This window comes from Tursiops truncatus, chromosome X (assembly GCF_011762595.2).
Source record: "Tursiops truncatus isolate mTurTru1 chromosome X, mTurTru1.mat.Y, whole genome shotgun sequence".
NCBI classification, from domain to species: domain Eukaryota; kingdom Metazoa; phylum Chordata; class Mammalia; order Artiodactyla; family Delphinidae; genus Tursiops; species Tursiops truncatus.
Window position 1 is genome coordinate 40,551,165 of NC_047055.1, and position 12,756 is coordinate 40,563,920.

A 12,756-nucleotide genomic window follows, 5' to 3' on the forward strand; every position below is an offset into this window, starting at 1 on the left:
GCCTTAGGATCATAAAGTCATTAGCAGCTATGCTCGGTTTTAAAGCCATATTTTTTTGTTAGCCATTCTGAGAGACATGAGGCCATCCTAGGAAAGAAGGACTAGTAGAGAATAAGATGAAAAATGAAAACACTCTTTGTCTACAGGGCTGGCTGTGAGGCTTCCTTCATGTACAAAGATGAGAGTATTGACCCACTATCAGTAGGGCGGAAACTCAGGAATTCTTTCTCTAATAGCAGACATGGAAAGCTAGTATACATCTAGTCACTTTTTGGGGGGTTCCTCTGAACAACTTCTGTAAAATAACCTCCAGGATAAAGAGCACTGACTGGAGTAATGAACTAGAGTTACACTACAGTCCATGGGAAAATCAAATCCATATCTCTGGCCAAAATATGTTAGAGAAAAGTCATACAAGTTATATAATATCCTCAAAAAAACCTATTTTTTCCCAAGCAGGTCACATGTCAAAGCACAGAAAGAGTAAAAACATAGAGGGGCTCTAGGAGATTGGCTACAGGGAACCATTAAAATTTTATCTATAAACATGAAATCTGACTAGCATGGGATTAAATTTGAAGGGGTTTCCCAAAACAGAAATTCTGCCTCCAAAATGTATATATGCTGGACTTGACTTTATTTATTCTATTAATTGCTCAGTTAAAAACTTATATGATGTCAGTAGAAGGACAAAATGAAAAGCATAGGAACCAAAAACAATAGGAAAAAAATAGGAAAGGGGGAGGGAGGGAGGGATGGAAGTGGCCCAGAATGAAACAGAAGGACATGAAGCAGAGGACAGAGGAGATATTAAACAATTAGCTTTGGCATTAGAAAGCTAAATGTAAAAACATTTACAAAATTGCTTACACGGACTTTATCTTATACTACATCTTAAGTCACAGAACTCTAATGCAAACACACTGCATGTGCAAAGCAAGATGTATTCATATGCACTATAAATCATAATGAGATTATTTTAAATAGCATGACTCGGCTCTTAAGCTATCTGTTTCTGATAATATTTACGTAACAGTTTTTACATCTTTAGAAGGGCATTGGCTCTCATTCAGTGTTTCCTGGCCCATGTCTCCTATGTCATCTACAGACTTAGTACCCAAGTTTGTCCACATATGGTTACTTGGTTCCTTGTAGATGGAAGGGCACCACAAGCCGAGGAATGCAGAAAGCCTCAAGAAGCTGGAAAAAGCAAAGATATAGATTTTCTCCTAGTGCCTCCAGAAAGGAATGCAGACCTATACACACCTTGTTTTATCCCAGTGAGACTCATTTTGGACTTCTGGCTTCAAGAACTGTAAGATAATAAATGGGTGTTTTTTTAAGCCACGACGTTTGTTGTAATTTGTTACAACAGCCATAGGAATCAAATACATTTCCTTTCCCATTTCTTTGATTTCTAAGCCCTTTCTCTTTTTCCATACTAATCTCATGCAATTTTTTCAATGGGAATATCAGCACCTCAATCTCTTATCTTGGTTTACCAAGCACAGGCTGCCAAAACCAAGGAATGTCTTCATCTTCACACACAGCTCCTCTCTCAGCTCTTGCCATTTAGTTACAACAATCCAAAGACCTAATGGATTAATTTGTAGCCTCAAATGACATCTGTCCCCTTCATTTATACCATATTCCAACTTTCTCATGTTATTGTCCTCCTACATTATTGTCCTCTCTTCCTCCTGTGCTGCTTCAAAGGGTAAAAGAACAAAAAAGGGATACAACCACTCATGTTGGTTACTTGGCTTTCACTTGTCCTGATGTAGAGACAAAGCAAAGGCATACTTGTATAATGGAAACTGCCACACAAAGGGACAGAATTTGACATGAAGAAATGGATGTTTCATCTAAATCTATGCCTCCTTACTGGTGCACAAAGAGAAAGACAAATGAGGGAGGGTGATGATGGAAGAATTATTATCAAAAATTCTATTACCCTCTAACAATCAAAGAAAGGCAGGTAGGAATCCAAAGGTCTTCCTCTATGTACAATAATATGACAGGTCTCATTAATTCAATCAAGTGCCATTGAATGGCTAAACTGTATGCCTGACATTTTGCTCAGTTCTAAGGGTGATAGAAATTAAGTAGGGTCATAGTCCCTTCCCTGTGGGAGTTTACAGTCCTATCCTGTTAGGGTAACAAAATCAACATCTATTAAAGAATTAGAAACTATCCCAATACAATATAAGCAGCACCGCTGGTGTAGTGGTATCATGCAAGATTCCCCAATACAATATATTATCAAGAACTAAATCTTATGATTCTTGTTCAATGAAGTATACACTACAGAAAAAGGTGAGATCAATGAAGGCCAGAGTATGTGGAGAAAGCTTCTTAAATTGGTTTCCAGATGAGAAAGCCACTTTTTTGCCACTGACTTAATTTCTTCAGCATAAGTGCTCTTTGTGAATGAGGATGAAGATGAAGATATCTGTAAAGGTTCATTCCTAGGTCAGGGCTAGCCCATGAGTCACTCTGCTTTCCCTGCTACTGAGAGCAGAGTCTTTACTCCTGGTACTCATTCTCAGAGAGACAGCTAGGATAATGGAATAAAAGAGATGGAAAAAAATGGAAAGAGGCAGTAGGTGAAAAAAAAAAACAGAGTCTAAATAAAGCAAAGCTAGAAAGAGAGATAAAGAAAAAAGTGGCATCCATCAGTCTTCAAAATGACAATTATAGGCTCCTCGTCAAAGCTCATAGCACTGAGGATAAGAGAGTCGTGAGAACTAAGCCTAACATCTCCCCAAATGCTGCTTCAGTGGCACAAAGACACAGCTCTAGTTTTTTTCTCTCTCTTGATCTTGCCCACCAGGAGCTTAAGGACACCCTTGGAAGATGTATTCCAGATTGCTGACAGCAGAACTCACTGACATTGGGCCCTGTTCTCCAAACCGTCAATACTATACCCAAGATAATAATAATGAAAAGAAGCTAAATCTGACTCTATCATGACAGGACTGAAAAAGTGACCACATTGTAAGTGGCAGCCTGTAATTTACAAAAGTCTGGGAGGTATACAACTCTGGCCCAAAGCACATGGCATACAGTAGACACTCAGTATATGCTTGTCGAATGAATGCTCAAACGAGTGACTGTACAGTACAACATAAGCTCGAGTATATGGAGGCTTTCTAGTATAATACCACTAATAATATCATGAACTTGCTTTCAATGAACGTTCATGGGACTCAGGACACTGTTTCCCACAAAGGATATTCTTAGGCTTCCAGTTCTTGCCTATCTCTTCAGTCTCCACTGATATCATCCTCCCACTTGCTCACCAGGCTCCACTGACCTTCTTTCAAATCCCCAGATGTCTGCTGCTTTCTGCCATCTCAGGGCAATTGCATATGCTTTTTTCTCTGTCCAGAATACAACCTCTTCTCTTCACCCCACCACCACTGACTAGCTCCTACTCATCCTTGAGGTCCCTGGATTTTTCAGTCTCCTATTTGAACCAGTATATAGTTTATAATATTCATGTAATTAAGAAAAACAGTTGATGTCAGGAAAGGTCTGTAATAGCATGTCCTTAGTGTCATTGTCATAGTTGGAAGAACAAGCTGATCAGACCATGAGTCTTGCCCATTGTACTAATTCTTAAATTTTGTGCCTAGTGTAGCCTAGTGACAAAGAAAGATACAACAAAGGTAAATTAAACAGAGTTGAGAACTACTCATTCTCTTTGATTTTTATTCTACAGTCCAAGAATCAGTCCCATTCCTCCCTGCACATTCCCTCCTGCAGCACATTTCCCACCACCACACTATCAATCCCCTCTCTATATTCTGACCCCGTTCAAAACTCAGAAAATGAACCTGCTGAAGTAATGGAAAAGTAACTGAAACCCCAGAAGAATGGGGCAATGAGTGTAATTTTGTTTCTATGCTCCAGTCTCTTCCAAGGCAAATGAACCTATGGGCCACCTACTATCAGAATCTATCCCAAGTACCCTCCCCATCAACGTGCCTTCACAAAACAGAGTTTACCAGCTATAGCAGCATAAATACTGACGCTTTTGTTAAGGCAGGAAAAAAAAACCCACTATCTTATTTGCTTTCATTCGCCACTAAGACTCCACTAGAAATTCCTTCCTTGGCAATACTCTCATTGTGGTTGTAGTGGGAATGACAGCATGGCCTCCACGAACATCATGATGCACAGTGGTTTCTCTCTCTATGCTGTTTGACAGGAAAGATCTATAGGTCAGCTGTTGTGTTTTGGTCCAAACCCAAGCATGATAATGAGATGCTAATGTAGCATAAGTAAATCCCTATTTTATGTCATTAATAGAAATATAGACACTGACATATTGTAAACACTAATAGTATAAGGGCCCAGTATGCAGACCACAAAGAGGGTCTCCTGGGGGTCTAGGAGCACAGGCTGAAAATTACTGAATTTAGCATATTTTGTCATTCTATGTTCCTTCTTCAGAGGGTGCTATTTGGTGAGTGGTATCGTTGCCTCTTGAAATGAAGTTCAAAGCACTTAGTTGCATTTCAAGTTTCTCAGTTGCCATTTGCATTGCCCTTCCTGCCATCATAATAAACTGTATTTTTTTCCTTCTCAAAATCATTAACCTATGTGAGATAAGAGGCATTTCTTATTAGTGCAATTGCAGAACTGACAGAAAAGGGGCCCAGAAAGGCACCAAGATTCTATCTGGGCACATGGCTCGGGTTCCTGCCGCAAATGGCTTTCAGTCTCTCAGTTATCAGATCCTTCACTGCCTGTCTGCTCCTCCTTCAAGACTGTAACCAGAGAGAACAGACCTTCTCTGAACTACTAGACAAGGTCATCATTCTTCCATTACCCTACCCCCACCATGGGACCCAGATACTGCTTTCTTCTGAGTTACTACTGATGATTCATTAGGACCCCATATTGCACACTAACAGACTTAGATGAAGGTCTATTATCCTTTATTTCCAAAACTAGCTGCTTCACCCATGTTCTCTATCCATTACCCTTAGCCACCTCCCAAACTTTGTTCCCTCAATAACCTGGTTCCTTTTTACTGGCTCTTTTGCCAATGCTTTTCAAACACGTGTTGCCCCTTGCCCTTGTCCACCAAAACAAGAAGTGGGAAAAAAAACACATTTGGTTTGATTCTGCTGCCATTTTAGAAATTAATTATTTTTCTCCTTCCATTCAATACCAAACTTGTGAAAATTTTTATCTCAACACCTCCATTTTCTCAGCAGCCCTTTGCTCCTTAATCTCCTATCTTCTGTCTTCCATGATCATCAAAACACAGCAATTATTCTCTCAAAGGTCACATATGACCTGCTTTTATCACTGTCTTTATTGTTGAACTCTGTAGTTTTCCCTGAGGTTGACCATCCCCCCTTCTTGACTTGTCTCTTCCTTGTGTTTTGTTTTGGTAACTGTCCAATTCTGGTTTTCTTCTTTCTTTCCTAACCAGTTATTAAATGTCTCCCCACTGATTCTTTATCTCATCCATGCAGGTGGGTATTAACTAAAGTTCTGTCTTCAGTCCTCTGTTCTTTTTGCCTCTAGCATTTTCTTGCTGAGGGGTAGGAAAACTTGATATAAAGCCAAAGTGGCAAATTCAAGTGCTTACAAGGGCCAGACAGGTAATGTAGATAACTGAAGAAAAAGATGGATGGGTGTAAGATACAAATAGGGAGTATAGGATGCTTGGGGTAAACTATAGCATTAGCTTCTATTTCTAAAGGATAGATGCTATACAGCCCCAGCCAATGTGTGCCGGGTTGGCCAAATGTGTCACTCCTGCCAATTTTTCATCAGAAATCTGAAGTCTGGATCTTTCTGCTAATTCTCAAAATTTCCAAATGTTAGTCACTGATTCATTTTTTTTAAATGATGTAGATTGTATCAGTTAGGACTGACTAGGTTATACTGTATTTACACATGACTCCAGATTCTTAGCTTACAGCAAAAGGTTGTTCCTTACCCACATTATAATCCCATCACAGGTTAGTTGCATATCTGCTGCACATCATGTTTAGTCTAGGACTCAGGCTGACACAGCTACTTCTATATTCTACTTCTATCTAGAATATTGATAAACAAACTCGTAGCAGAAGAAGAAAACCTGGTGAATCATGCACTGAAACTATGTACTTGAATCATGCTTTATAGTTCCTCTCCGGAATACTGCACATCACCTCTGCACACATTTCCTTTGCCAAAACAAGTCACATGGCCAAGGATGACTTTAATGGGAAGGAGGAGTTTAATCCTCTCCTAGAGAGAGGCGGCAAGTATTTGTGATCAATAATACAATCTACTCTACTGGCTAAACACAACTATCAGTGGTCCATTACCAGTTTGCAACCTCTAAAGTTCAGTAAAGAGCAAGGAACAGAGACTCAGGAAATATGATTTGTCATTGCCACTCAGGACACTGGGCAAGTTACTTCACCAATTGGTCTCCTCTGTAAAAGGAGGGACTCAGAATAGATGATATTTAAAGTCTCCTTACAGACCTACTACACTGAGTGTGTGAACAGCTCTGTAAAGATAGAAAACTATTGAGCCTGAACCTGCAAAACTGCTTTCATCCAAGTCCCAGTACTACATTTTCTAAAAATAGCTGCACATTTTTACTTACATATCCAACCACCAGCATCCAGCAAGTCTTTTTTTTTTTTCATGAGAAAGCACCAATGCAGTTTATTTTAATTCTTCTAGTTTATGAGAATAACTTCTTAATGCTACATCAGAAGTCAATTCATGAATACTGAATTTGGAAAGCACAATCAAGAAAGACCCAAATTTTTATTGGGACTACACAACTTAGCATATACTAGATACCATGATTCTAGAACAAAATCAAAAGCAAAAATCTGAAATATGCATGACAAAAGTTCTTAAACTCCAGGGGATCCATGAACCACCCCAAACTGTATACAAAAGATTGTGTAGTGCATGCATAGATTTTTCTGGGTAAAGGTCCTGTAACTTTAATCAACTTCTAGAGGGGCCCAAACAGTACACGGTAGAATTCTGATTTCCTCTGTATTTTCAATAATGGAAGCTGTGGACCTTGGGAAGTTTACTTTTGCACGTTTAAGACTCAATTTTCATGGCAAGAGGGTAGAAAAGAAAAATAAAAGTAACTTGCGAGGACTGGGCAGGGAAAAACTCGGAAGTGTTCTTTACTTCATAAGTTTTAGTAACATGTTCTGGTTTAGAGAGGGGAAATGGGGACATCAGTGGTAACATCATAAGCTGAAACAAGGAGACTCCTACAGGGATTTTTCAGGTCCTTAGAAAAACCAAACTTTAGTATGAATAAAGCAATAGCAAGAATGAAAAATGCAATTTAACTCAGGTCTAATTTTCTGTTTCTGCATATTAACAACTTATTTTTGATTTCTGAATATCAAAAACTTCCATCAGAATACTTTAAAAATAGTATTCTGCATGCACTTAACAAATATGACAAAAGACAAGAATCCAGTTGTCTTGTTCACATATATTTAAAATCGGCCAGTACAGATAATCACGAACACTTCACTGCATTGATCTGAGGGCATCCTACCTCTATGCACACGTTCATGTAACACTACTAGTAATTACCCTGGAGCAGAGGCAAAACGGAGATGGAGGAATCACCCTACAAAGCAAGTTTAAGGGATTAAACGTCATCATCGTCTTCATCGTCATCATCACTACTGAGGACAAAGCTGCTGCCTGTGGACAGGGGCCCTTCCTCCTTAACATTCCCTGAATCACCCACAGTCCCTCTCTCAGTGGAATCTTCTTCCTTCTCATCTGACTCTTCGTCAAACCCCTTCTCAGAGCCTTCTTCATCAAACATTTTCCCAGAGCTGTCACCTTTGAATTCTGATTTTTCAGAGTTATTTTCTTCTACCTCTTTTTTAAGAATGTTTTCACTAAATTCCTCTCAGAGCCCTCTTTCTCAAAACCTTTCTCAAGGCCGTTCTCATCAGGATCTGTTTTGAGTCTCTTCTTTTTGGGCTCTCTTTCTGCACCATTCTCTTTCGACTCTTTTTTAGGACTACCCTCTTCATGCTCTTTCTCGGGGCTACGTTCTCCGGACTCTCTGTCGGGGAAGTCTTCTTCACGCACTCTTTTGGGACAGCCTTCCTCAAACACTCTTTCGAGGCAGCTCTCTTCAGATTCCTTTTGGGGACAGTCTTCTTCGGCCTCTTTTTCAGGGCCACTTTCTTTAGCATCTTTTTCAGAAGCATCTTCTTCAAGTTCTCCCCCATCTTCTGTTTTTTCAGACTTCTTTTCATCTGTAGGTTCTTCAAATTCCATTTCAGTTGCGGCTTCTTGAACATTCGTTTGAGATATGCAAGGGTGAAACATATTTCTGGTGATGACAACTCGCTTGTGGCGCATTCGGGATGGGCCAGCTCTTCTCTCAGGTCTCCAATCCAAGTGCTTTTGCCACACAGACAGCTTTTTCTTATAGTTTTTGCACTTCTTTTTCTTCTTTGAGGTGTCATATTCCCCTTTCAGTGGAAACTTTGCCACCTCCACATGTAATCTGTAGCCTCTAATTTCATCATCATCCAAAAGTTTTAATGCAAGTTCCACAGACTCTCTCTTCAAATAACAGCAAAGTCCATCTCCTTTAAGATTTCCTTGATTATCTTTGTAAAGCTTGACCTTAAATTCCTCTGTTTGAGGATCTGTCATAATAATGCCAAACGTGGACATGAGCTGTATAAATTCATCCACTGTAATATCTGGAGGCAGACCAGAAACATACACATTTGTGTCTCTGCTTTCATCAGGATGAAACCATCCTGATTCACCCTTTCTCTTTTCTCCCCTCTTTTTGGTATCACTGGGTTCGGGGGATTTTCTTTGCGGAGGTTCCTCTGCAGTCCTAGCACTGACATCTTGGACATTCACAGTAGAACTAGACGCACCGTCGTTAGAAAAGCCATAATTGGCCTGATATGTAGCAATAAAATCTTCAGTGATCTCGGGGAACCAAGCCTTCTTGTCCAGGTCCCACTCGTATGGGGTGTCAGTCGGCTGCTGCTGGAAAGAATCGTTTTCTCCACCGGGATCTTTCTCGGTGTCGCCGTCCTCAGTGCCTCCGTACAATTCTTGCATTCGCAACTGCTCATCAAACTCGTCGTTCTCATCCAAGTTGTTGCCGCTCATGTTGCCGACTTAGCCCAGGTGCAGTGTCCGGGAGAGTGAAGAGGCCGAAGTGACGCTGGCTCGCCCCGCTGGGTCTTGACACCGCCGCTCGATCCACAACGCGGCGGGAGCGGGCACATTCTAAGATGACTGCGGGTCCCGCTGCAACGCCTGGAAACCGCTTGACAACGGAGGCCCGTTGACGCTGACGCAGTCGCCATTGTTGACACAGCCGCCATTGTTGACGCGTCACAACATCGCCATCCAGCAAGTCTTAATCCAAGCTGCTCTTCACTCCAACACTGATTTTCTTATTTGTAAAAGGTTCCACTGACAATCCAACTAATATGTTTGGAATCATCCTTATCTCTTTTATTTCTTTTATTTCTCTAGTCCCCCATCTCCAGCTAGTCATGAAGCTCTAGAAATATTGTCCTCCTGATATTTCTTCCATCCATCCCTTCCTTTTCAGTCTGATTGCTATCAATAGTATCCATGCTTCTTATCTATTCATATCTGAATAGCTGACCTGGCTTACTATGTTGGCTCTTGCCACTCCTATTGCTGAAGTGTCAGTGCTGTCATACAATCATCTCCTTACCCCACCCACGTAACTCCCACAGCCTCACCCCTATTCAAAACCTTCAGTAACTCCTTGCTGCCTTCAGGTCAAAACTCCTTCACCTGACATTCAGGTTGCCTTCAGTAACTGACTATATAACTTTAAGCCATTTAATAAACAGATGCTCAACACCACTAATTATTAGAGAAATGCAAATCAAAACTACAGTGAGGTATCACCTCACACCAGTCAGAATGGCCATCAAAAAGTCTACAATTAACAAACGTTGGGGAGGATGTGGAGAAAAAGGAACCCTTTTCACTGGTTTCATCCCCACTATTGGTGGGAATGAAAATTGGTGCAGCCACTGTGGAAAACAGTATGGATGTTCCTCAAGAAACTAAAAATAGAACTACCATATGATCCAGCAATTTCACTCCTGGATATATATCCAGAAAAAAAAACGAAAACACTAATTTGAAAAGATACATGCACCACAATGTTCATAGCAGCACTATTTATAATAAAAGAAGCAATCCAAGTGCCCATCAACAGACTATTGGAGTAAGATGTAGTATATATACAATGGAATATTAGTCGTAAAAAGAATGAAATGCTGTCATTTGCAGCAACATAGATGGACCTAGAGAATATTATGCTTAGTGAAATAAGTCAGAGAAAGACAAATACTGTATAACACCACTTAAATATGGAATCTAAAAAGTAATGCAAATGGAAATATATGCAAGACAGAAACAGACTCACAGATATAGAAAACAACTAGTGGTTGGTTACCAAAGGCGAGAGGGAATGGGGGAGGGGCAGGATAGGGGTATAGAATTAACAGATACAAACTACTATATATAAAATAGATAAGCAACAAGGATATACTGCATAGCACAAGGAATTATATCCATTATCTTGTAATGACCTATCACGGAGTATAACCTACAAAATACAGAATCACTATGCTATACAACTGAACCTGACATAATGTAAATCACCTATACTTCAATAAAAAATTTAAGCTGTTTAATTTCCCTGAGCCTAAACGTCCCCACTTGTGAAATGGACTTAATAACAGTTTACCCTACCTACTCCAAAGTGTTAGCATATCATATGAAGAAATGTTGATATAAAATATAAAGGTTGTAAGATGAACAATTGCTTAAGCAATCCAGAATTTCTACCACCACAAATGCAAATAATTTAATGAAGTTTTCTATCACCAAAGTTAAGTTTTGGAAATGATTCTTCCCAAAGAGGAACCATCTAATGACTTGTTTGTATAGTCAGAGGTTGGAATAGATAAGCTGTCTCAAAGGTCTATTCTAATTGTGAAATTTTGTTGATACCTTATTACTGCTTACCTTAGAAACTGAGAGTAAAAGTAATTAAGTTACAGAAACTAAGGAATGCCTAGCAGTTAATATCATGTGTTCTGGAGTCAGCCAACATGGGTCCAAATCTTGACTCTCCCACCTAATAACTGTGTGAACTTAATAAACCTCATTAACTTGTAAATGGCATTACCATCTAAAATCTGTTTTGTTCATAAAGACAAAAACTGAAGTTACCCAAGAATCCATCTATATTGTGCACTTGCTAAAAAAGGAAAAAGAGTTTGATGTATTGACACAGAAATAACTCCAAGTCATGCTATTATGTAAAAGGGGAAGCAGATCAATATTTATGATAGAATCCAATTTTTGGACATATATGTTTATATACGGATGGAGAAAACCTAGAAGGATACACAACAAAGAGTTAACAGTGGTTATCTGTGGGGTAGGGATTGGCAGGGTAGGCACGTGGATTAAGAGGCAGGCATTTTTACTTCTCTATTCATACACTGTCATGCCAATAGAATTTTTTACAAGTCTGCATTATTTTATATTAAGCATTTTCCAAGGGGAAACAAATTCCATCTAGAGATGCTTGCTCTAATTTGAAGCCAAGGTCTTACCACTTCAGAATAAAAATAAATCCTATTATAAAGCATCACCATAGTCCAACAGAAGTAGACCTCAAACAGGCCTTAGCCTTTTCCTGCTAACTGACGTTTCCAGGAAAGTGACCTTACCCTCACCTAGTTTTCCCATAAATACTTAGGAATGTGAAGGAGTTGTGATCATTTATTTGCCCCTGGTGGGTACGTAGGTAGATTTGTAGCCAGAATCTGAAGAACAGTTGGGTGGGACCAGGAGAGAATTAAAAGAAAACAAAATAAGAATGGCAAAAGGATCTTTTAGAGTCTGGTAAAAATCCTTACTCTATGCAGATGGTGTAGCTCAAAGCTGCACATCCCTAGGGCGAGCTATGGGAACCTGAGAGCCATGTTTTCATCTGGGAACATAATGCCCCATCTACCGCTATACATAACCATCCCTCTATGTCTCTAGATCCTTTGCCATGAAAGAAATATCATCTCAATCTGTGTTTTTAGTGTCTTTCTTCCAGTCTCACCACTATCCTGTTTTGACAAGTACAGAGAAGTAAAAGCAGCCAACATTTACAGAGTACTACCATAGACCAGGCACTGTGTTAAGTGATTTACATGGATTATCTCACTTAATCTTCTCAGCTGAAGAAATAAGCCTCACAGAGGTCATCTCACTGATAAATAGTGGAGTCAACTGTCATGTAATAGGAAGCATAAACATAAGGATTCAATCATAAGGATTGAATCAAAGGTTGGTAAGGTTTTAGAATAGAAAGAAGGTCTGGATCATGGTACTTACTCTACAGGAGAGGTAGGACACTGCACTGGGGGGCAATGGGAATCCATCTGGGATGAAGGTAGCAAAAACATGTGGTAATGATGGAAGTAATAAAAAAAAAATCACAGTCTAATAATAACAGCCAATATTTATTGAGTGTTAACTACCTACTAAACAAATCATATGCAGCATCTCATTAAATTCTCCCAATATAGTCACGTGAGGAAATGGCTCAGAAAGCTAATGTGGATCATCCAAGTTAGCAAGTGGTAAAGCCAGGATTCAAATTCCAGATATGCTTGATTCCAGAATGCCTAATCTCTATGGATATTCTGT

General features: G+C 39.6%; 1 pseudogene; it reads right to left on the minus strand.

Annotated features, from left to right (window-relative positions):
• Positions 1–7,478: 7,478 nt before the first annotated feature.
• On the minus strand, positions 7,479–9,218 carry LOC141277661 (17S U2 SnRNP complex component HTATSF1 pseudogene; annotated as a pseudogene).
• Between the last annotated feature and the right edge of the window lie 3,538 nt (positions 9,219–12,756).